This window comes from Danio aesculapii, chromosome 3 (genome assembly GCF_903798145.1).
Source record: "Danio aesculapii chromosome 3, fDanAes4.1, whole genome shotgun sequence".
NCBI lineage: Eukaryota > Metazoa > Chordata > Actinopteri > Cypriniformes > Danionidae > Danio > Danio aesculapii.
The window spans coordinates 44,772,226-44,798,983 of NC_079437.1; positions in this window are offsets into that span (position 1 = coordinate 44,772,226).

Consider the following 26,758-nt stretch of genomic DNA (forward strand, 5'->3'; position numbering starts at 1 on the left):
TTTCACTCTTTTTTTGTTAGTTACATTAGTTAGTTTGTTTAGTTTTTTTTAATTAATTCTGAGGTTAAAAAACTAAACTTTGTGTGAACAAAAAAAAAAATGTAATTTGCTTGGACGGTTTTGAGCACTGCCGTTTGGACCAACTTGTTAATATGGAAAGCATGAATGTTCTCAGTCTAGAATGCTATTTAGAGGTGGATTTTTTTCCATTTGCAAAGCAGAATATTCTAAAGTTGAATTGATTTGCAATTTGCTGGTACACTGTAAAAAATGCTTAGTTTTTACAAATTTAAATGGATTGAACATAGAACAATTAAGTTCAGCTCTGTTTCAGCTCTGTCAAACATCTTTTTTTGAGTGTAAGCTTTAGGTAGTATTAGTGCACGGGGCATTCTTACTCTACATAGCATGTTATTGGACCTCTGTAGAGTGCAGGATGAGGCATTAATATTACACTATTTTTGTTTGTTTAGTTATATTAATAAGTTAGTTTTTTTAATTATTAATTCTGAAGCTAAAAACCTAGAAACTGTAAATGTAACTAAAATTTATTTAAAAAAGAACTGTACAATGTAATTTGCTTGTGCTAATGTGCTAATTTACTTATTGTGTGTTCATTTTAAACAAAATATGGCAAACAGCAAGTAACTCACGGAATAAAATGAGAAAATTCATGAATTTAACAAATGACTACAAAAAATGTACTATGTAATTTTTTACACACACGCACACACGCACGCATGCACGCACGCACGCACACACGCACGCACACAAAGAATTTAATGTGAAATTTTTAAGTTGAAAAACTAGAAATTGTGAATTTAACAAAAAGGTATAAATTATATAAATTAGTACAATGTGGTCACAAATCAAAACTATTTTACTATCAATACAATGTTTATACTAAATATTATGTTTATTAATAGCTATAATATGAATTTTGTTTTCCTCTTCTTCCCCATGCACAGGTTCAGTTAAAAACCCCGCTAAAATTTAATTTCTTTGGTTTGTTTTCCATTGCTCACACAAAAATAGATTACTTCAAATACTGTTCTGTTTTCAATCATAAGCGCTGCAATACAGACCGCTGCAGTACTGGCAGATAAATTTGCCAGTGTTTTTCTGGCAGCCTTTGACACTCCATCACAACTGAAATAAGTTGCTTCTAAATCAATGTGCTGAATAGACACCTTCAAATGCTTTAAAGACAGAATGAGAGCAATACAGAAAAGATAAAGACAAAATGGCCCATCATGCTTTCTTAGGAGCTGTCACAGCCGTGCTAAAAACTATTTGTTTTGTATTGTGGGGCAACATACATTATAGTGGATTCTTAATATTATATAGATTTCTAGTTACTAGATTTGTATATTTTGGAGTCAATATGAAGGCTGCTTGTCTGTGCAAATATTTCCTTTTGAGGTAAAGTTGGTTCCCCTTCATATGGGAACTTCTACGTGTGTCTGTTATTAAACAGACTTTTGGGAGTGCTTTAGACGACCAATCACATCTGAAGATAAGAAAACGGGCCAATGAAATGCCAATTGAATTGGCGGAGCTTAGCTCCACAGCTGAAACTGATGAGCCAATTAGGGCTATATCAGTCGGCTGCTGGAGCCAGCTCATCAGAATTGTTGCTTCAGACCCGATCTGAGACTGAAGAACCTTCTGCTGAGCTGACTTCCAACCTGAAAGAAAGCATTATTCTCACCAGTGCGAGGGAAGACGTTCTAGCGGCGGTCGAGCTGGGTTTCCCGTCCCCTTGGCGTTTCGCTGGTGACCTGAAAGAGCAGTTTGTTAAAAGAGCAGAATTCCCTAAGAGAGCACACGGTCGTGCAGCGCGTCTTTTTAAAGATGTCGTTTCGACCGTGCGTTTCTGGATGCGGTGGTTTCCTCTCCCCGGATGACAGGCACGAGTACTGCGTCACATGCTTGGGGGTCCAACATGTTGATGCGGTGCTCGCGGACAGTTCTTGCCCGCATTGCGATGGCTTGACTGTTGCGCAACTGAGGTCGCGGCGAGCTCTTTTATTAGGGCAAGTCACCCCTGCTGCTCCCCGCCAAGCGGTTAGCACTCGGGCAGGCCTGAGGGTTACAGTGGGGGCTAATCCGTCGCCTTCGGGCCCGCGGACCCCTCGCTCCTCGTCAGTGCGCTCTGTTTCTGCTTCGAGTGTTAGCGCTGGTCCATCCTCTGGGTTGGCCGCGCTCTCATTAGATGACACCGGGGACGTGATGTCCATCGCTGCATCGGAGGGCGGGCTGACATGCTCTGATGAAGATCCGGACCCCCTGCCACCCTCCGGGGTTGTCAGTGAGGTTTCGGATCTGGAGTCGGACATGTTAGCCGTGTTATTCCGGGCTGCTTCGGCCGTGGGACTGGAGATGGCTTGTCCCCCAGAACCGCGGCCGGACCGCTTAGATGGGTGTTACGTGGGGGTGAAGAAGGCGAAGCCTTCTAGACCCCCCGTCCCCTTCTTCCCGGAGGTACACAGAGAGCTCACGCAGGCATGGAGGGCACCTTTTTCTGCCCGGTCCTCGTGCGCTCCCGCTCTCACCTCCCTCGATGACGGAGCGGCCAGGGGTTATGAGGCGATTCCCCAGGTGGAGCGTGCCATCGCGGTCAATCTCTGTCCGCAGAGCCACTCCACTTGGAGAGGTCCACCCAAACTCCCTTCCAAAGCGTGCAGGTTATCTGAGTCTCTCACGGCCAGAGCCTACACTGCTGCGGGCCAGGCCGCCTCCGCTCTGCATGCTATGGCCACCTATCAACGCTACCAAGCCGAGAAGCTGGCCGAGATGCAGGAGGGTGGTTCTTCCCCGGGCTTGCTGCATGAGCTCCGCACGGCAACCGATTATGCTCTCATGACCACCAAATCGGCTGCTCGTGCCCTGGGGAAGACGATGGCCACATTAGTGGTCCAGGAACGCCACCTCTGGCTGAGCTTGGCTGATATGAGAGATGTTGACAAAGCTCGCTTTCTTAACGCTCCCATATCCCAGGCTGGCCTGTTCGGCGACACCGTTGGGGAGTTCACCCAGGAATTCTCCGCGGTGAAAGAGCAGTCCAAGGCGATGGGTGAGGTCATCCATCAGCGGGCTCGGAAAACTGCTCCTCCCGCTGCCCCTTCCGCTGCGGCTGCTCCTCGCCGAGGGCGTCCACCCGCGGCTTCAACATCTGCTCCGCTTCCGCTGCCCGCTCCACCGGCCAAGCGGCAACGCCGAGCCTCCCGCGGGACTGTGACGCCCCCGCCCCAGGGCGCCGTTAAGTCCGGTAAGCGGACCGCGAAGCGACCCTGAGACGGGCCATCCGGAGAAGAGGGGACCTGCTCTTTCCTCGGTGGGGGGCCGAGGATCATCACATCAGTCCATAACAACGACTTTAAACTCATCGCTGCCGGCCTCCGGGCTGGCGGCAACCAAATTGTCAATAAAAGAGCAGTTTCCTCTCTCTCCGGATGCGCAAACCCGAGCACTGCCAGTCTGGGACGCTCTGCCTTCCAGCTCGCAGCGCCGGGACCCTTCGCCTCAGGCCCTCAGAGTGCAGCAGGACGGACTCCTTTCTCTCACTCTGGCCTCACCGCGGGATCCAGGGAGGAAGGTAAGAGAAATTCTCTTATTTTCAGCTCATTCTCGGGACGCACCGCTTTCCGGGATGAGCACTCCCATCCCGAGCTGCCCCTCCGCTGGCACGTCAGCGATCGCTCCGATGGTGCCATTAGCGCGCGCTCTGCCGGCCTGGTTAGCGCTGCCCAGCGCGTCGCGGTGGCTCATACGGACGGTCAGACTCGGCTATGCGATTCAGTTTGCTATTCGCCCTCCCAAGTTCACGGGTGTCCTTTTTACGAGGGTTATCCCCGAGAGCGCCCCTGTCTTGCGAGAGGAGATTGCTGTCCTCCTGGCGAAGGATGCAATCGAGCAGGTCCCTCCAGCCGAGATGAAGTCCGGGTTTTACAGCCCGTATTTCATCGTGCCCAAAAAGAGCGGGGGGTTAAGACCAATCCTAGATCTGCGCAGACTGAACTGTCATTTACACAAAATGCCTTTCAGAATGCTCACGCAGAAACGCTTGCTTCAGAGCGTCCGTCCTCAGGATTGGTTTGCAGCCATAGACCTGAAGGACGCGTATTTTCACGTCTCTATTCTTCCACGCCACCGCCCTTTTCTCCGGTTTGCGTTCGAAGGACGAGCGTGGCAGTACAAAGTCCTCCCCTTCGGGCTCTCTCTGTCTCCGCGGGTTTTCACCAAGCTCGCGGAGGGTGCTCTAGCGCCCTTGCGGCTCGCGGGTATCCGCATACTCAACTATCTCGACGACTGGCTCATTCTAGCCTCCTCTCGCGATCAGTTGATTATGCACAGAGACAAAGTGCTTCGGCACCTCGACCAGTTGGGGTTTCAGGTCAACCGAGAGAAGAGCAAACTCTGCCCTGCGCAGAGGATCTCTTATCTCGGGCTGGAGCTGGATTCGATCACCATGGTTGCGCGCCTCTCCGAGGAGCGCGCCAGGCTAATGCTTTCCTGTGTAAACGAGCTCCACAGGAAGATAGTGGTCCCGCTGAAATGTTTTCAGAGGCTCCTGGGGCATATGGCATCCGCAGCCGCGGTCACGCCGCTCGGTTTGCTTCATATGAGACCACTTCAGCGTTGGCTTCGCGATCGAGTCCCCAGACGGGCATGGCGCGCGGGTACGCACCGGGTGCACATCACTCCGCTGTGTCTCCGCACCCTCAGCCCCTGGACGGATCTGGCTTTTCTACGGGCCGGAGTGCCCCTAGGGCTAGTATCCAGGCATGTTGTCGTAACGACAGATGCCTCCAGCACAGGCTGGGGGGCCGTGTGCAACGAGCAAGCAGCCGCGGGTTCGTGGTCCGGACCCCGCCTGCTTTGGCATATCAACTGCCTGGAGCTGTTGGCAGTGTATCTGGCTCTCCGCCGCTTTTTTCCGGTGTTGGAGCAGAAACACGTGCTGGTCAGGACGGACAGCATGGCGACGGTGGCTTATATCAACCGTATGGGGGGTATACGCTCTCGCCGCATGTCTCAGCTCGCTCGCCGTCTGCTCCTTTGGAGTCACACGCGGCTGAAATCGCTGCGTGCCATTCACATCCCGGGCGAGCTCAACCGTGCAGCCGATGCGCTCTCACGGCAGCTAGTGTCCCGAGGAGAGTGGAGACTCCACCCCGATTCGGTCCAGCTGATATGGGCGCGCTTTGGGGAAGCCCAGATCGATCTGTTTGCTTCCGCCGAGAACGCACATTGCCAGCTGTTTTATTCCCTGACCGAGGCCCCCCTCGGCACGGATGCACTGGCTCACAGCTGGCCATCGGGCACGCGCAAATATGCGTTTCCCCCAGTGAGCCTAATCGCACAAACTTTGTGCAAAGTCAGGGAGGACGAGGAGCAGGTCTTGTTTGTTGCGCCCCTCTGGCCCAACCGGACCTGGGTTTCGGAGCTCACTCTCCTCGCGGCGGCCCCTCCTTGGCGCATTCCCCTAAGGGAGGACCTCCTCTCTCAGGGACGGGGCACCATCTGGCACCCACGCCCAGATCTTTGGAACCTCCACGTGTGGTCCATAGACGGAGCGCGGAAGACTTAGGTGACTTACCCCCCGCGGTACTTAACACCATCACTCAGGCTAGAGCACCCTCTACGAGGCATGCCTACGCCCTGAAGTGGAGTCTATTCTCTGAGTGGTGCGCTTCTCGCCGAGAAGACCCCCGAACTTGCCAGATTAGCATTGTGTTATCCTTCCTTCAGGATAAGCTGGAGCGTAGGCTGTCACCCTCCACACTGAAGGTTTACGTGGCTGCAATCTCCGCTCATCATGACGCGGTGGATGGCAACACGCTCGGGAAGCATGATCTAATCATCCGATTCCTCAGAGGCGCGCGACGATTAAATCCGTCCCGCCCCCCTCTCATGCCCTCTTGGGACCTCTCTATAGTCCTGGCGGGTCTGCAGAGAGATCCGTTCGAGCCACTCGATTCGGTATCCCTTAGATTTCTGTCATTTAAGACAGCTCTGCTGATCGCATTGGCGTCATTCAAGAGAGTTGGGGATCTGGAGGCATTTTCGGTCAGCGAATCGTGCCTTGAATTCGGGCCGGGTTACTCTCACGTTGTCCTGAGACCCCGACCTGGCTATGTGCCCAAGGTTCCTACCACCCCATTTAGAGATCAGGTGGTGAACCTGCAAGCGCTGCCTGCGGAGGAGGCAGGCTCAGCCCATTCACTGCTTTGTCCCGTTCGCGCTTTACGCCTTTACGTGGAACGAACGCAAAATGTAAGATCATGTGAACAGCTCTTTATCTGTTATGGTGGCCGGCAGAAGGGAAGTGCCGTGTCAAAACAGAGGTTGGCCCACTGGTTAGTTGATGCCATCGCCCTCGCTTATCAATGCCAGGGCGAGCCGCGCCCTCCTAACGTGAGAGCGCACTCCACTAGAGGTGTCGCTTCCTCATGGGCGTTAGCACGCGGCGCCTCTCTCACAGATATCTGCAGAGCTGCGGGTTGGGCGACACCTAACACATTTGCGAGGTTCTATAACCTCCGAGTGGAGCCAGTTTTTTCCCGGTTATTGGGTAATCCCAATCAATCGGGGGGGAATTAAGCTCGGTGTCACAAACGCTTGCTGCGCCAGGCTCCCTAAACCGGAGATGCGTGCGCTTTTTCCTATTCTACTAGTAAGTTTCCCTTCCCAGGCGAACCCTAGAGAATTCCTCCGAGGCCCCCAGCATCGACTCAGCGGAGGAGTCGAGTGCATGGCTCAGTGTGCGGTTGGTATGCCCATTAGGTCTACACGCATATTGAGGATCGGTGCCAGCTATGTGCATCCCCATTGGTGATGTCATATGCATTATTACCACGGTGTGTTCCCCCTTATTAGGCGGTCCCGTGTCTTCCCTAAACCGCTAACCAGCTTATCATATGTAGCACTCCCCCTCATTAGGGCTAGTCCATATGTCTCCTTACCATCAGGTCTCCCCTTTAGGGTAGCAGGTGGTCTCCGCTGCGTCCTCCCCCTTCGGGGACTGGCACGCTTTCCCAACGTACTGTCGTATTTCCAAAATCCCTAGTCTATATTAGCTAGGTAAAAGCACACTTACGACCCCTGATTTAAAACTTTTATTCCCATGTAATGGTAATATGTTGGGCCTAGGGGACGTTGGAAGGTTGCGCTCTTGGTGATGTCAGTGCGCTCACGCTTTGGCTTGGCAAACTACACATCAGGGACGCGACAGGCTTAGCTGCTGTGGCGCTTTCCATACAGTCTCCCAAAAGTCTGTTTAATAACAGACACACGTAGAAGTTCCCATATGAAGGGGAACGTCCTGGTTACGTACGTAACCCACGTTCCCCGAATAGGGAACGGAGACGTGTGTCTCCACTGCCACAGCACCTGAGTCTCCAGCTGGGAGCTGAGCGATCGGCTCTTCAGCAGGCAAATTCTGATGAGCTGGCTCCAGCAGCCGACTGATATAGCCCTAATTGGCTCATCAGTTTCAGCTGTGGAGCTAAGCTCCGCCAATTCAATTGGCATTTCATTGGCCCGTTTTCTTATCTTCAGATGTGATTGGTCGTCTAAAGCACTCCCAAAAGTCTGTTTAATAACAGACACACGTCTCCGTTCCCTATTCGGGGAACGTGGGTTACGTACGTAACCAGGACGTTTTATATTTCCACATTTAAACAGTGACAACTTGTGACACGATCTCTATATTGTTTACCATGCTACTTTGAATATTGGGTCTAAAAATCACACGCAAGTATGACTTCAAAACAACATTAGCACTATTTAAGTGACTGTTAACAATGTTGTACTTTGACAGCCTTTAGCCGCATTTCCACTGTCCGACCAGTGCAAGCCAGGGCTTTTAATATGCCAAGCTGGCCTAGGCCAGGCCAAAACCCTGAGAGCTTGAGTAGTGAGGCCGAAATCATGTCACGTTTCCACTGTCAGGCCAATAGCTCACAGCGCAGCATGCAAAACCTGCCCTCACAATGCCCCGCGAATCAAACGTCACAAATTCCACCCAGTTCAGCGAGAAGAAGAAAGTCAAATCAGAATCAGGCAGGTAAAGCACATATTGAGTTAGAGTTAAGTCATGACGTCAGGTGAACAAAATTCAATGTCTAGCCAGTGTCTAAGGACAACATTATTCTGACGTCCAATAACAACATCAAATGACCTTGATTTTTAGTTGATTTTAGGCTTTGTTGGAAAGTGTATAAATAAAATAATTTAGTTGAATAAGTTGCAATGGCCTAAAAACATATGCTGTCACAACTAATTGATCATATAATTTGTTTACGGTGTAGGCTATATGACTCTTAATAGGTAATTCCCCTGTGAAATTGTGGCACACCATCTTTATCAGACTCGGGCAAACTCTGCCTTTGCTTTCACTATGCCCTGAAGCCCAAGCTGGCTTGCTTTGGCCCAAGGCATTGACTATGGAAACATGACTGGCCCTGGCTCACACTGACTCGCTCACTTTAGGTGTGGCAGTGGAAACGCATCTATTGACTGCTAATATGACTTCCCCATTTAAAATTTGCAAACAATACTTTTTGGAAATTATATTATTAAGAAGAAACTCTGAATGTGCGAATATAAGACCAACTTAACCTTATTATACTTCCACTGCAGCATTTGTGTATTGTTGTTGATTGCTAAAGCATTCCTGGTCCCTACACTTAAAACATGTGGTGCAAAAACAGCTTTCACAAAAATGTATACTAAATTTCCCAGTTAAAAACAACAGCAAGTAATAATAAATTAAGACGGAAATTTTGAATTAGGACAGCATTTTCTTGTAAAAGTTTATTAATCTATTAGATTTACAGACAATTATTAATAAATTGATAAATAAATATTTAAATATAAATATTGTTCAGCTTGAACAAGTCTGGTCATTCTCTTCTGAGCTCTGATATCAACAAGGCATTTGCGTCCACAGAACTGCCCCTCACTGGATATTTTCTATCATTGAGTTGCTGCCATGTGATTGGCTGATTAGAAATTTGCGTCAATGAGCAGTTGAACAGGTGTACCTAATAAAGTTATGCATGTCACAGTAATATTAACTAACTAAGGTTAATTTACTAAATTAAGTAACTAAAGTCATTAGATTAATTTAAATACATTTTTATTAACAAGTAATTCAATCTGAATATTTATATTTCTTCAGATTATTTACAAAGAACACTTTTTTAATAAACCAAAATAATCTTTAATAATATTTAACATGAATTCAGCCATGAATACAACATTTTTGCACAGTATGCAGCTAAATTCATCTCAATTTACTAGTCTGCATTTTTGTGGAAACATTTTTTTTCACCAAGGAATTGCAAGTGAGTTTTGTAATTGTTTGCAAAGGCATGGAACACACTGACTTTAACATGAAGTTTTAAATATAAAAATATTTTGTTAACCATACTTCAAAGTCTTCATTTAAAATGCCACTAAAGCAAATAAATAAATAATTACAGTGTAGCCATAAATATCAGCAACAGTAACTGAGTGAAGAGCCCAGTCAGTAAAATGAACCCTTCCAACTATATTTCTCACTAATCCAGATAAATTCATCTAGATTTTTTTCGATTTGCATTCTTTTCCCAAACAAAGCCGGGTAAATTAAATTTGGCATTCAATCTACCGCTCACTGCTGCTGCTAATAATGATACATTACTGGAGTCATTTAGACTAGTGTCTCCTAAAGGCCTCACAGGAATAATCCTGTAAATTACATTTTCAACTTGCTCTTTTATCATCTGCAGCTCGAGTAGTCAGTAAAAGCAAACTATCAGTGTACTGTACAGTAATTAGCAACAAAAATCCTTCATGTTTCTATGGCTAAAATACAGAGCAGCTACAAAAATATTTGTGCAAGATTTTGCTTTTCTGTTAACACCAATATAGGAAAAAAAAATTCTTGCCTCAGGGTACCTAGCAGGCACCTTGATGTCAAAACAACATAAAAAGATGCTATTTTAAAACCCTGATGTCTATTTGACATCCACTCTTTGATACCCCTTTGACCACTAAAATAATGGCAAAAAATGTATTAATATAAGAGAAATGTTCTTAATCTAAAACCTTCTATTCTAAGTTGATTTTGTATCCCTACAATGCATGTAAACTATCATGATGTCAAAATCTAACATTCAAAAAACATTAAAAAAAACAAAAAAAACAAGTTAAAAAAAACAAGGACAGTTCTTTCTGGCGTGTTTTTGATGCCAACATGAAATGTCAATAAATGTCATCAATTGACATGAAACTGATTTACATTTTTGATTTGGTTGCCAGTAAAACTGTAAAATTTACAAGTGCACTATTCAATTTCAAGTTTCAGCTCAATTTGAATTATTAATTTACAGTGTGCTTGTAAATTATACAGTATTACTGGCATTTTTTATTTTTAAAATGTATTTAATTTTAATTTATGCACTGTGTTATTTATAAAGTTATCTGTTCTGGTCAGGTGATGGCATTCTGTACTTTGCCTTTCACTTGTACGGTGACTCTGAACTGTCAAAACACCTCTCAAAGCGCTTTTTTGGATGTGAAAAAACAAAACAAGAAAAATCTAATTCGATTTTAATTTTTTTATGACGAACGAAAATTTCGGAGCCAGTTTGTGTATATGACAAAAAAAAAGCGCACTGTAAATTAAAAATTACAGTCCTGCTGTATTTTTACAGCAAAATTGTAATTATTTACAATTGTAATTATTTTCAGCATGCTTGTAAATGTTACAGTATTAATGGTAATTTTAAGAGTATTAGGTCTTTGCACACTGAAGTACAAAATTTTCTTATGCATTTTTTTTTTTTTTGTGGAATTTAAAATTTTTTTCATCCACTACATTCTGTCTTTTTAATGTATGCACTGTGTTAGTCATAAAGTTGTTTGTGGCGGTCAAGTGACGGCATTCTGTATTATGTCTTTCGCTTGTGTGGTGGCTCTGAACTGTCGAAACACCTCTCAAATGCTTTTTCAGATGCAAAAAAAAAAAAAAAAAAGATTAAATTTTTTTTCTAATGCCGGACGAAAGTTTTGGAGCCAGTTTGTGAATATGATTTACACAACATGAGGTAACATTACATTTTTAACATGCGAGAATTCCAGACAAACATTTTGGATTCAGTGTGCAATAACCTTTACTGGCAAAATTTACAAGTGCACTGTGAATTAACAATTACAATCATGCTGTAGAATTAACAATTACAATCATGCTGTAGTTTTACAGCACAATTGTAATTATTAGGGGTCAAGCACCGAAGGTGCGTAGGCATCTATTGTATCCCTTTCGGTACTTATTAGTGTTCTTCTGGCTTCTTCTTCCTGCATTTGCGCAAACTTTGGCATACTGACAGAGGACGGTCTGATCTTTAACCACAACAAATTTGGACTCTCTATCTCAAACTCTCTAGCACCACCACTTGTCCAGTTTCACTTATGTTTATCTTTATACTTTTAAATCAAATAGGGTAAAATCCAATTTTTTTTCTCTGATTCCTTGGCTTGAATCAATTCAAACACACCCTATGACATCATTTTCCGTCATGAAAATTTTTTCGCTACTTCGAATTTTTCATAAAACCTATTTGAACAAACTCGTCCCAGGCCGTTTGTCCGATTTTCACAAAAATTTAATCACATGATCAACAAACCAAATGCTTTTTTGAATGTGAAAATTTTTTTTATGATGGAAAAAGGTTTTGGAGCCAGTTTGTGAATACGATTTACACAACATGAGTTCAAATAAAATTTTTAACGAGCGAGAATTCCAGACAAAAAAAATTTCATTCTGTGTGGCAAAATTTACAAGCGCGAAATAACAATTACAATCATGCTGTAGTTTTACAGCACAAATGAAATTTTTACAATTGTAATATTATTCAAATTATTATAATAATTTTTACAGTATTAAGGTCTTTTTTTATTTTTTATTTTTTCGTCCACCTCATTTTGTCTTTATATTAATTTATGCACTGTGCTAGTCAAAGTGACCTGTGCTGTTCAAGTGACAACCCTGTATTTTGCCTTTCACTTGTACTCTGAACTATCAAAACACTTCTCAGAGCTATTTCAGATGCAAAAAACAAAAAAAAACTTTATGACGGACAAAAGTTTCAAGAGACAAAAAGAGACAATTTGGATTTTTTTTTTATGTGCGAAAATTACAGACAAAAATTTTGGATTTTTTGTGCAATAATCTTTACTGGCAAAATTTAGAAGTGCACTGTAAATTATCAATTACAACTGTTCTGTAGTACAGAATTTTAATTGTCAATTTACAGTGCATCCAAAATTGCCAGTAATACCAATACGATCTCACGGCAATTCATACATTTTTGATTTAGTGGCTAATTTGTAAGACTTTGTGGGACCTGATTCATACAATTTAGTACAATTTGCTTATCCGTCAGTGACGGTTGAGTTTAGGGATTGGATTTAGTGCCACACCACCTTTAAAAAATGTCTGAACTTGAATTTGCCTCTAAACTGACAAAATCTAAAAAAAGGTTATGCGTCTTTATGAGATGAGACTGGTAATATTGTAATTTTTACAGCTTTGTTTTTTTTACAGTGTGGAAGTAACATCAATTTGTTATCAAGTCTCGAGACAAAAGCACAAGAAATTCACAGATCTAGATTGATTTATGGCCTGTTTTACAGCGAATTCTGTCCATCTTGTTCTGCTATAGTGGTGATTACAGCGCAGATCTCTCTGATTACCAGACTTAGCGCATGTAAAGTGAAAATCAAAGGCAGGACTGTGGGTAGTTTTAAATTCTCCTTTGGAGATCAGAGGTAAGGCAGCACTACTAAGACTTACTCTCTCTCTCTCTCTCTCTCTCTCTCTCTGTTTAAAGATTTATGGGGAGTGTCCCTGCTCTTTGTGAAAAGCTATTGTGTCTGATTCCTTCAGATAGAGAAGCAAGCATGTCAGCATTCATTTCAGTCTAAATTGCTGGGTTTGACGCCAAATGGAGGTAAATTGGGAGATATCTAAAGTACTCTGAGGTAAAAAATAAATATATAAATGCGGAGCTATTTTGAACTCTGGAGAAAATGGCTTTTCGATGTATTGGTGACATATACATTCACTTCTCATTAAATATATGAAGGAAAATGTCATCTGGAAGGCCAAGGCGTTTTCAAGACTGCTAATCGGCTGATGTCGAGAGCGTCATCTGAGGCGCTGAAAACAGTTACACATCATTATTGCGATTGCTGTAATCATTAAAGTTGCTCGCAGAAAAGCTGTCAGTTTGCATTTTCATTATTGTTCCTGTCAGATATGTTTTTTTTGTTTCATAATTTGCACACACAGTCCTGCTTACAGTCTTACTTCAAGGTTCTTCAAGCTAAGAGATGAATTTAAACTAAAGGCAGTCTCATACAACAGGCCTTTAAGGTTGATTTATCCTCATTTACCCATTCTGACAATTTGACAAAACTTATCCAGAATTTTTTTTATCTCTTTTTCTTTTTTGAGATGTGAGATGTTAACATGTTGGATCTAAAAGGGACAGCTTACCACAATATGAAAATTATGCCATCATTAAAACCATGTTTTTACTGTATAACATTTTTTTATTATCAGTTACAACAGTGAGAGTGCCAGATTACACGATTTTGTCTAGATTTAGAAGTGTTGGGGTTAATGCATTACAGGTAATGTGAGTTACGTAATAATATTAGTTCTCTAAATGATGAATAAAGTAACGCATTACTTAAAAAATAAGTAATGATAATTGAGTTAGTTTTTGTTGGAATATTTAACCAATTCCATGTGTGTTCAATAAAAAAAAGGTCAGTAGAGGATTTTCTTCAAAGTCAAAATATTTGTAATTTATTAACTGAATAATTCGATGAACAGAATTCTTGGTATCCTCAATGCAATGCAAGAATAATATTCAGGGGGTGTGAAACTAACTCCAGTATTTATACACAGCTGATATTACCAGGTGGAGTTAAGTGGAATTTGTCACTTGTCAATCATTCTACAGTCCTCCGGCAGCCGCACCCAAACATACTTCCTCTTTTTCTACAAATTCTCTGTGCACATAAGCTGACATTATTATCAGATAAGGCAGGCTCTGCAACATTGTCTTCACAACCTTAAGCACATTCTACAGGAAAGTTAGTTATTTTCAGATATGGATGTCGCTCTATCTTTCCAGTATCTGCATCTACGTCTGCCAAATGCTAATTAGTATTCAAGCATGCCTCAGAGAAGTTTGGTTAATATATCACCTTTAGCAATGCAAATGTTTAGTGAAAAAAATAAGACTAAAGTAATTTAAATAAATTCCTTTTTCACATTTTTTAAAAGTAACACAAGTTACTTTTTAGTTTAATTAATGAGCTTAAAAAAATAACTGCTGAATTACAATTAAGCTAGTCACAATGAATCATGCAGTCACTGAGAGAGTGTTGTTGTTATTTTGAACACATCGAAAAAAAGAAAAAGAGGATTGTCTCAATGGACAGTGATTTTACTTGAGACAAATAGTACAAAAGTAGCAAACACATTGCTTTAAATTTTCGATAATCTGTATTTTAAGAGTTCACACTTAGCTGATGATTGATTATAAAGCGTGTTTGGCATGCTATCCCGGGAGAGAGCCCTGAGCTCATAAGATCATGGAACCCAGGGCTCCCTCCCGTTGCAGGGCGAGGGGAGTTCTAGCTCAGGTAGATCTTAAAACTCCCCTGCCATAGTAGCCAATGAACAGATAGTGATTACTCTTAAGAGATAACTACTTACTAGGAGCACATCTATGGTGCCAGTTTGGATTAGTCAATTAACTTAAGTTGCAAGTTTTTGGGTGGTGGGAGGAAACCGGGAGACCTGGGGGAAACCTACGTGAACATGGGGAGAACGTGTAAACTCTGCACAGAAACGTCGGCTGGCTTAGTGAGGACTAAAACCAGTGATGGTCTTGCTGTGAGGCAACAGTGCTAACCACTGGGCCACCGTGCCACCCACCTAGGAAAGGAGGAGGAGTAGGGGTGGAATGGGGGAATCTTCAAAACGAAGATGGCTGTGATATGGAAGTTAGGGCATTTATAGTGACTTAGGAATCGTCTGATTGGCAAATCAAAAATTGGGTAATGAATGACCTGCTGTGTTCAATTATAAGCACGTGCTCCTCCTTGGATACCAGATCTAAACATTGACGTGTGGAAAAACAGCACCCCAGTGCGTCAGGGCGATGGCTAAGAGGATCTCATTTCCAAAATCTCACATTTAAATTGGGTACTAATAAATAAGAGAGATAACAGATAAAACTGTAGGTTGTGGAAGGATTGTAGGCTAAATGTTAGTTTTGTTTGCCTCTTTGAATTGAGACATGAGCGCCACCTTAAACCTGAGGTTCCAGTCTTGTGACTGCTAAAGGGTAAAACTTTGAGATATTATCAAATGCAAAGGCAATTTTTGTCTATTTACATCTATGATGCATGAAAAAGTCTCCCATACATCAGACTTGCCTGTTGTGGGTTTCCCAACAGTAAACAGACTGTTTTCTAATGCAAGCTGAACGTCTATCAAGGACAGTGCACCTTCAGTTTGCATTGCCATGGTAAAGCCTGCTCTGAGAACCATTATGCAGATGATGCACGCACAGACTGTGCAAATAAAATGCACATGCAGAAAGCACTTCTTTTCTCAGCTCCTTCTTTACCACAATGGACCAGTACATCAATCTCACGTTCCATCCTTCCCTCACTCATTAACAAAACCCCAAGATACTTGAACTCCTCCACCTGGAGTAAGGACTTTTTTTACAACCTGGAGATGGCAAACCATTTTTTCCAATGGAGCACCATGGCCTCAGACTTGGAGGTGCTGATTCCCATACCAGCCGTGTCACACTCGGCAGCAAACCGCTCCAGAGCATGCTAAAGGTCCATGTTCGATGAAGCCAACAGAACAACATTGTCTGCGAATAACAGAGATGAGATCCTGTGGTCCCCGAACCGGACCCCCTCCAGCCCAAGGCTGCGATTTGAAATTCTTTCTTTAATAATTATGAACTGAATTGGTGACAAAGGGCAGGCCTGCCGGAGTCCAACATGCACTGGAAACAAGTTTGACTTATTGCCGGCAATGCAAACCAGACTCCTACTCTGTTCATACAGGGACGAGGCAGCCCTTAACAGAGCACCTCTGACCCCATACTCTTAGAACACCCTCCACAGAATGCCATGAGCAACACGGTCGAATGCCTTCTCCAAGTCCACAAAACACATGTGGACTGGTTGTGCATACTCCCGTGAACCCTTGAGCACCCTGGTGAGGGTATAGAGCTGATCCAGTATACCACGGTCTGGACAAAAACCACATTGTTCATCTACCAAATAAGGTAAAAACTGAGTTTTCCATCCTCAGGCCAATTCCTTGGATTGCAAATAGGTTGGTAAAAGCTTTCTGTAGATATTTTGTGCTTACCTAAACCACATACCTAATATGTAGATATCAGAGAGCAGTTTAAACATAATGTATCAATTCATTCTAAGGCACCCTTTAAAACTTCTCTTCTGCTGATAACATATTCTCTGCCTCATGAATGATTTTCAGTACAAATGTGGAAAGATGGCTTTGCATGCTGAGCAGCATTTACTGCAAACAAAGCTCCTCCAAGACACTAGCAACACCAGATGTCTAAATGAACACAGCGTCTGCCAGAAGGTGAGTAGTTTTCATCCCTGATACATAAAGTAAGTCATGCGCTCTCGAAATGCCTGCCCACATGAAGCAACCCACTCTGTGTAACTGCTTTTGAAACCCACGGTATGACCAAAGGCTTCATCTCATGAGAGTGCACATCATTTGTAAAAATGACTACAGGTAAAACTATTTTACTGACGTCAAAACAACTGAGAGCGTGCATTTAGAAGACACTTTACTCTTGCAGAAGACATCTCAACAAGGGCTCATTTAAAGCGCAAATTGAGCAAAATAACTCCTATATTTTTATAAGTACCAATTTCAAAATGTCTTTAGCTTTCACATATCTACATTAGCACGACTTTGGTTCTTTATATAAAGTTACCACAGCTAAGGCTTGGCGATTAACTGAAAATAAATCTAAACTAAAATTATAACCTATAACCTACACGATTTCCCCATGTCAGGTATTTCATTTTTTAAGTCCTGTTAATACTGTGCCTTTAAAACATACTACCATGTGTGGACAGACTAAACATTTGAGGGTTTTACTGACAGCGCATTGAGTTGAGTGAGTGATTGTTCATATGTGCTGAAATGTGATGCACCGCAAACTCAATTTCTTGCAAAAAGAGAGAAAGCGAGTCTCATATCGCAGATAATTTTGGCAAGCTGCATGTTAATCACATTCTTTGTTGCCTGTTTGTTTAGTTTTGAGTAGGAACAGCATCGATTGAAAGGCCAGCGCTATCAAAAATCAGTTTGAGCAAACACAGTTGAAGTAATTAACATTCAGAAGCCTGATATTTTATTAGTAGGTTTCAGTAAAGAGGTTAGAATGAGCACAGACAAAGTATTATGATATGTTTAGTAACACTATTGTTTTTGTTTTGTTTATAGTTATAATAAAATATGTGTTTATAACTACACTACTTGACAAAAGTCTTGTTCCAGTTGTAAGCGCAACAAATAATAACTTGATTTCTAGTTGCAAAAGTGGCAGAAAGTAGATTTTTCTAGTGAATCATCTGTTGAACGGCATCCAATCATCACAAATACTGCAGAAGACCTACTGGAACCCACATGCACGCAAGATTCTCACAGAAATGAGTCAAGTTTGATGCAGGAAAAATCATGGTTTGGGGTTCCATTCAGTATGGGGACGTGTGAGAGATCTGCAGAGTGGATGGCAACATCAACAGTCTGAGGTATCAAAACATTTGTGCTGCCCATTACATTACAAACCACAGGAGAGGGCAATTTCTTTAGCAGAATAGCGCTCCTCATACTTCAGCCTTTACATCAAAGTTCCTGAAAGCAAAGAAAGTTAAGGTGCTCCAGGATTGGCCAGCCCAGTCACCAGACATGAACATTATCGAGCATGTCTGGGGTAAGATGGAGGAGGAGGCATTAAAGATGAATCCAAAGAATCTTGATGAACTCTGGGAGTCATACAAGAACGCTTTCTTTGCCATTGCAGATAACTTTATTAATAAGTTATTTGGTAACTGTCACGGTTGTAGGTGTGTGCGCACTTCTGAGTGTCTGTTGGTCACATGGTTTTGTTTTGGTGTTCCACGTGTGTCTGTTACGTCAGTGTTAGGTCACGTGCTATGTGGAGTTCGGCTGTCCTGATTAGCCTGCCAGCTGCGACTCGTTATTTCGGCTATATTTGGACAGCACGTCTCTTGTCTCGTGTCAGTTCGTTGTTATTTTGATTTGCTCTCTGTCTGTGTTCAGGGCTGCTGTGGAGTATCGTCTGACACCAGAGCTTCTCAGTTCCTGTCCGTTTTCCCCGATCCCTATTCTAGCGGGATACTTGATCTTTGTTGGTTTATTTTCAGTTTTGTTTTGAACTTGTTCCATGCTATATTGACTGTGTCAATAAAGTATTATTACTTGCACATTGGATCCTTCTAGCACTCATTCACGCGTAACAGAACGAACTGACCACACACATGGATCCAGCAAGTATAGCTCAATTTACAGAGTTTTTAAACCACACTAAAACCAGGATAGACCAGCAGGAACAACTATTGGCTAATACCAATCTAGCCATTTAGACCTTGGTAGGTCAAATGTCTGCACTCACCACACAAGTTCAGCAGTTGACTACCGGGGCGGTCTCACAGGAAACGACATCTCCAGATCGGACGCCAGCACCAGAAGCGATAAGTCGCCCACCTGAACCTCGCCTTCCTCATCCGTCTTCCTACTCCGGAGAACCACACCTGTGTCGATCCTTCTTGTCCAAATGTTCCCTATACATGACCCTCCAACCATCCTTGTTTCCCAATGAGCAATCCAAGGTCGCTTTTGTCATTACGCTCCTTTCCGGAAAAGCCGCGTTGTGGGGTACCTCCGTGTGGGAACAAGAACTCCCCTGTTGCTCCTCCTACGACTTGTTCTCGGAGGAGTTAAAGAAGGTCTTTGACCGCGCAGCCTCCGGGAGAGAGGCCGCGAGAGTTCTCGCTGAGCTCCGTCAAGGTAATCGGAGCGTGGCGGATTACGCCATAGAGTTCCGGACCTTAGCTGCGGAATGCGGTTGGAACAAGGAGGCACAATGGGACATGTTCCTTCATGGGCTGTCGGAGCGTATCCAGGATGAGATTTATACCCTGGACCTGCCCAAGACTCTTGATGGTCTCATAGACTTGGCTATCCGAGTGGATGCCCGTCTGCTGCGTAAGGAGACGCGCGTTCAACTGAGTGCACCCTCTGAACTGGTCCCCAATTTTCCTGTCCCGTCGATGGTTCCAGAGGTTGGGACCACTGATCCGGAGCCCATGCAGTTGGGCAGGTCCCGTCTCTCGGTACAGGAGAGGCGTCGACGCAGGAGCGAAGGGCTTTGCCTATATTGCGGAGGAACTGGACATCGAGTGGCCTCATGTCCAGTAAAAGATCACACCCATCAGTAGGTAAGAGGTTACTGATGGGTGAGATGAATTTAAATAAATCCTCTATCACTACCACCCTACTGCCAGCTACTCTGTGTTGGGCTTCAGAAACTCAGAGCGTTAAAGCCCTTATTGATTCTGGAGCTGAGGGAAATTTCATTGACACTAGTTTTGCCTTTAATATAAGGCTTCCTGTTATTTCCCTTTCCCAACCCATCGCAGTACGCGCCCTCAGTGGTCGGTCTCTTCCGACTATCACTCACTCCACCAAACCCATAAGACTTATCACTTCGGGAAATCATGTCGAAAACATATCTTTTTATTTAACAGACTGCATTAATACACCAGTGGTCTTGGGCCATCCTTGGTTGCTTCTCCACAAACCCCATATTAATTGGGGCCACAATACTGTTTTTTCGTGGAGTGAGAACTGTCACACATCTTGTCTCTCGTCTGCTTGTTCTGCTGTGTCTTGTTCTGTGTTTCAGAAGGAGCGCATGGACCTGTCAAACGTGCCTAGTGAGTACCTCGACCTGAAGAGAGTGTTCAGTAAGTCTCGAGCTGCTTCTCTTCCTCCCCATCGTCCCTATGACTGTGCTATAGACTTATTACCAGGGACCTCTCCGCCTAAAGGCAAGTTATACTCACTTTCTGCTCCTGAGAGGGAGGCCATGGAGAAATATATTTCTGATTGTCTAGCGGCTAAGATCATTCGTTCCTCTTCATCACCGGCGGGAGCGGGATTTTTTTTCGTGAAAAAGAAAGATGGGTCTCTTCGACCTTGCATAGATTATCGAGGGCTGAACAACATCACGGTAAAGAATACCTATCCTTTGCCGCTGATGTCTTCAGCGTTCGAGCGTCTGCAGGGGGCATCTTATTTCACAAAATTAGATCTCCGCAACGCTTATCATTTGGTTCGCATCAAAGAGGGACATGAATGGAAAACTGCGTTTAATACCCCCAGGGGACATTTTGAATATTGTGTACTTCCCTTTGGGCTTTCCAACGCCCCCGCAGTTTTCCAGGCACTCGTTAATGATGTGTTGCGAGATATGATAGATCAGTTCATTTATGTCTACCTGGATGACATTTTGATATTTTCTCGTTCTCTCCAGGAACATGTGCAGCACGTCAGGCGAGTGCTTCAGAGGCTGTTAGAGAAAAGGCTTTATGTCAAGGCGGAGAAATGCGTTTTTCATGCACAGTCTGTTCCTTTTCTAGGACACATCGTGTCAGTCGAGGGAGTGCGCATGGATACAGAGAAGGTTCAGGCTGTGGTAAATTGACCAATCCCAGATTCGCGCAAGGCCCTGCAGAGATTTTTGGGCTTCGCCAATTTTTACCGGCGTTTTATTCGGAACTTCAGCCAGATCGCAGCCCCACTGACGTCTTTAACCTCTTCCAGAACTGCCTTCAGGTGGTCAAGTGCAGCACAGGCTGCATTCACAAAATTAAAGGGCTGCTTTGTTTCAGCTCCTATTCTGGTGGCCCCTGATCCGTCCCGCCAGTTTGTGGTGGAGGTTGACACGTCGGAGGTAGGAGTGGGAGCTATCCTCTCCCAGCGCGCATCCTCGGACGGCAAGATGCATCCTTGCTTGTTTTTTTCACACCAATTATCTCCCGCAGAACGTAATTACGACATTGGTAATAGGGAGTTGTTGGCTGTCAAGCTCGCGATGGAGGAGTTGCGTCATTGGTTGGAGGGCTCGGGGGTTCCCTTTATCGTTTGGACTGATCATAAGAACCTGGAATATATCAAGTCCGCCAAACGACTAAACTCTAGGCAGGCTCGGTGGGCTATATTTTTCGGACATTTCGATTTCACCATCTCTTATCGACCGGGTTCTAAGAACATTAAACCCGATGCGTTATCTCGCCTTTTTGATGTTTCCGAGCGCACTACGTCTCTCGAGCCCATTGTTCCTCAGAGGATTTTTATTTCTACTGTGACATGGGAGATCGAGAGTAAAGTTCGTCTCGCCTTGGATGGGGTAACGCCCCCGCCCGGATGCCCACCGAGTCGGTTATTCGTGCCAGAGGAGATTCGGTCTGACGTCATCCGATGGGGGCACTCGTCCAAAGTGGCTTGTCATCCGGGGGTGAGTCGTACTTTATTTTTGGTTAAACAGCGATTCTGGTGGCCAGCTATGGCTCGGGACATACGTGAGTTTGTTTTGGCCTGTTCAGTTTGTGCTGTTTCTAAGACTTCCAATCGCCCTCCCGCTGGGCTCCTTCAGCCTCTGTCAGTACCTTCGAGACCCTGGTTGCACATTTCGCTAGATTTTGTCACAGGTCTCCCGTCATCTGCTGGCAACATGGTCATTTTGACCGTTGTGGACCGGTTTTCGAAGGCTACTCATTTTATTCTCTGCCCAAATTACCCTCAGCCAGAGAGACAGCGGATGCTGTCATTAATCACGTCTTTCGCATTCATGGCCTCCTGATGGATGTGGTTTCTGACAGGGGGCCTCAGTTTGTCTCTAAATTCTGGAGAGAATTCTGCCGTTTATTGGGGGCGACTGTAAGTCTTTCTACTGGATTCCATCCTCAGATTTACGGACAGACTGAGAGGGCCAACCAAGACCTCGAACGTATGTTGCGATGTTTGATTTCTCAGAATCCCACCTCTTGGAGTCAGCAGCTTCCATGGGTGGAGTACGCACACAATTCATTACCAGTGTCCGCCACGGGCCTGTCTCCGTTTGAGTGTAGTTTAGGTTTCCAGCCACCAGCTTTTCCCAGTCTGGAAACCGAAATCGCGGTCCCCTCCGCCCACGCCTTTGTCCAGAGGTGTCGACGCACTTGGAGCAGGGCCAGACAGACCCTCCTCCAAGTGGGTGCGCGCACCAAGGCTAAAGCCGATCGCCACAGGTCTAAGCCTCCCGTTTACGTTGTCGGTCAAAAAGTGTGGCTTTCAACTAAGAATATTCCCTTGCGTTCCGTATGTAATAAACTCGCACCTAAATTTATTGGCCCGTTCACTGTCACCAAGATTATTAGTCCGGTGGCAGCCTGCCTCAAACTTCCTCCAGCGTACAGGAGAATACATCCCGTGTTTCATGTTTCCAAATTAAAGCCCGTTTTTCATGCGGCCATTAATCCGCCCACTCCGGTCCCCCGAGGGATTTGGATCCTATCTTAACGTCAGGAAAAAAATGACTTGTGTTTTTATCACTGCAAAATGTTACTAATTAATTACATTGAAAATAAAATAAATCGTTCAATAATCAAAGTTGAGGTAAAGCATTCAATTAATTGAGGTTTTGATTTTAGGTCATATCGACCAGCCCTAACCACAGCTACAGTTCAATAGCGGTGCAGAAAAAACTACAGCTACTGCGGTACATTGTTTCAAAAAGGTCATAATTAAGTTTCTAAAATGGCATGTGTTTAAATTGGTCCCCAGTGAAATTTGCATAACATATTCAAATTGGGTGATTTGATGCTGCTGCCACTCTTCATGCTGAAGACTACATTAAATGAAAAAAAAGACACACGGTGAAAAGTCAAGCAGAAGAGAGCGACTCAGACAAGTTCATCTCGCAGATAATAATCTGACACTGTCCCTGTCAGCGACTAATTCCAGATCCACCTTCCTTCCTCTGCTGGCCTCAGTCAATGTTTGCTTTATTGATAATCACTTCAGATGGCTGCCTGGAAGTCTCAGAAACCACTTCTTTCATACACAGACAAGAGAACGGAGGAGACAAGCAACAGTCTGAACGTCCGTGTGTTTTGCTCGCAGATTGACTCCTGAGAATCAAGTATGGAAATGAATAAGCACATTTGCGTCATTTTGACAGATGGGTTGAGGCCTTTCACCGCAGCAACAGTAGCTCTGAATATAAATAAGCATTGCTCTTCTGTGTCAGAAATACGCTGTATGTGAGCCTCACACAATTGAAACAGCAGCGAAAGCGTTTGTATTATTGATGGTGAACGCAGGAGGCTGTGGTTCTGGGAGGTGATGTTTAACTAAATGATGTTTGAGAGGTAATGTTTGGGATCACACACAATTCAGAGCTCAGTAATGAGTTTTGTTTGTTTTTTTTGTGGTTTTCAGATTTGTGTTTGCCTTGTCTTTAGTATGTTGACCTCTGATACAAAATGAATAAACAAACATTGACTGAATTTGATGAATAACAAAACACGTAATTGGATGATGAGATACATTTTTACAAGATGAATGTGCTATGATAATCACTTTTCATACTTGGTAAAAAGCAACCAAGGTTAATGGGTTGTAGGTAAATATTCAACTTGTCTTCGGTTTCTAAATTATTAAAGCATACTGTTACTGTATCAACTTGAGAAGCTACAGCACACGTTTCAGTGTGTGAGTCAATGGATTTGAAATGGAATTACTAATAATTTATTGCAAACTTTTGGCCAATTAGATCAAAATAGATACTCATGATTTATATTATGATTCATTTAGTTGAAATACAGTGGGGGATATAAGTATTCAACCATTATTCTCAGAACACATATTTCTAAAGGTGCTGATGACTTGAAATTCTCACCAGATGTTGGTAACAACCAACGAAATCCATATATGCAAAGAAACAAAACTAATTAGTTTACAAATTATGTGTAATAAAATGAAATGACACCGGTAAGAAGTATTGATCACATGAAGAAAGGGAGGTGTAGAAAGGCAATGAAAGCCCAGACATCCGCTGAAATCTCTCAAAAGTTATTCAGCAACCCTCTGCCCTTCGTCATTGTAAATTAATATTAGCTGTTTCGGTCCAACAGTTGCATTATCAGGATGATGAAGAGGAACCCAGGGTGGATATTTCAGCAAGACAATGATCCAAAACACAGCTTAGGAAACTCTCAAATGTTTTCAGAGAAAGAAAATCAAGCTGTAGAATGGCCCAGCCAATAACCTGACTTGAATCCAATAGAAAATACAAAATAAAGATAAAATTTGATAGACGAGAGCCACAGGACCATTAAGATTTTTACACTCTGTCTGTGAAATCACAGAATCACACCTGAGAAATTCATGTGACTTCATTCTCTTTTTGAGAGGTGTTTTTTTTTTTTTGGCTGCCATCACCACCTTTTATATAAAGTATTAAATACATTTCAGTTGCGCAGCACTTTCTCCTTGTGTCATTTCATTGTTATTACACATAGCATTTATTTTTGTTTTGTTATTTCTTTATGTTTGTATTGTTTTTTGTTTTTGTTTTGTTTTTCACCACGGTTTCATCATGTCAACATGGAATTATAAAAAAAATTTGAGAATTAATTAATGAATACTGGAATATAACACTAGATATTTAAACAGGGAAACTCTAGAAAACTCTAAACTCTACAATTGAACACCTTTTTTAAAAAAGGTAACATCTAATTTACATTTTTATACAGAAGACACACTTATTAACTGTGAAATTTGAATTCAAATTTGAATTTTTGTTTATTTATTTTAACATCCTGATTCATTTGTCTTTTGTATTTTATTAGCCTAAATAACCATTGCTGCATCCATAATTCGCTTATTATCTGTCCTGAATAGTATTCGAAAATAGAATTAGTATGTCCCAAATTGTAGTGTGTTGAAAAGCGTACGCCAAAGATTCCTGGATGGTTTATAATTTCTAGTAAAAATTTTAGGTGTAGAACCGTCCATACTATAACCGCTGGTATTGCCCACAGTACATTGCGCATTGGACATGAATTCGATTAGAACTACAAACGCGGGTGAAAAGTGTAAATAAACTACAAACATGATGCAAGACCAACCGTAAAGTAGAGAGGCTTCGGTAAAGTTGTTTGAATGACTATTTATCCCTATCTAGCCATCTGGAGAATATTTAAATCGCGTTTTCTGTGTTATATTTCATCTGCAACAACAGTACTGAACTTGTATAAAGACGTGTTTGGACATTAATGCCTGAATGCAGAATTATCCAAAGACCTGAGGAGATTTCTATGCATGTAAGACTCATGAATGGGAGATTAACCTGCTGCTCCTTCTCCAATAAGGAAAGCAATTAAATATGAAGGAAATGTGGATGATGTGTGGTTGATTGACAGGACTCATAACTAAGCAACTAAGCATACTACTTCCTCTGATAATGAGGAAGTAGTATGTCCCAAAGCTTGCACACTCATCTGTTACACACTCAAAATTATGTATTTTTCCTTCACAAAAAAGTACATACTTTTTAGGGTGGAGTATAAATATGCAAATTGGGACACAGCACATAACCTAAATAGCCAAGTCCGTCACATTTTAGGGTCCGCTTGAAACATTTCCACTGTATTCAGTGCTGTTTGAAAGTGTTATAAGAAAACAAACAAATTATTTTATTCATTTGTTTGTGTTGTGAGAACATGCAGTGCGTTTTTTTATATGTGTGTGCGCGTTTTAATAATTTGTTTGCGTTGTGAGAAAATGCTGCGCGTTTTATTAATTTGTTTGCGTTGTGAGAAAATGCTGCGCGTTTTATTAATTTGTTTGCATCGTGAGAAAATGCTGCGCGTTTTATTAATTTGTTTGCATTGTGAGAAAATGCTGCACGTTTTATTAATTTGTTTGCGTTGTGAGAAAATGCTCCACGTTTTATTAATTTGTTTGCGTTGTGAGAAAATGCTGCGCGTTTCATTAATTTGTTTGCGTTGTGAGAAAATGCTGCGCGTTTTATTAATTTGTTTGCGTTGTGAGAAAATGCTGCGCGTTTTATTACTTGGTTTTTGCGCTTTAAGAAATGCTGCGCGTTTTATTAATTTGTTTGCGCTTTGAGAAAATGCTGCGCGTTTCATTAATTTGTTTGCTCTTCGAGAAAATGCTGTGCGTTTTATTACTTTGTTTGTGTTATAAGAAAAGGCTGCGCGTTTTATTAATTTGTTTGCTCTTCGAGAAAATGCTGTGCGTTTTATTAATTTGTTTGTGCTTTGAGAAAATGCTGTGCGTTTTATTAATTTGTTTGCGTTGTGAGAAAATGCTGCGTGTTTTATTAATTCGTTTGCGTTGTGAGAAAATGCTGTGCGTTTTATTACTTTGTTTGCGTTGTGAGAAAATGCTGTGCGTTTTATTAATTTGTTTGCGTTGTGAGAAAATGCTGCGCGTTTTAATAATTTGTTTGCGTTGTGAGAAAATGCTGCGCGTTTTATTAATTTGTTTGCGCTTTAAGAAATGCTGCGCGTTTTAATA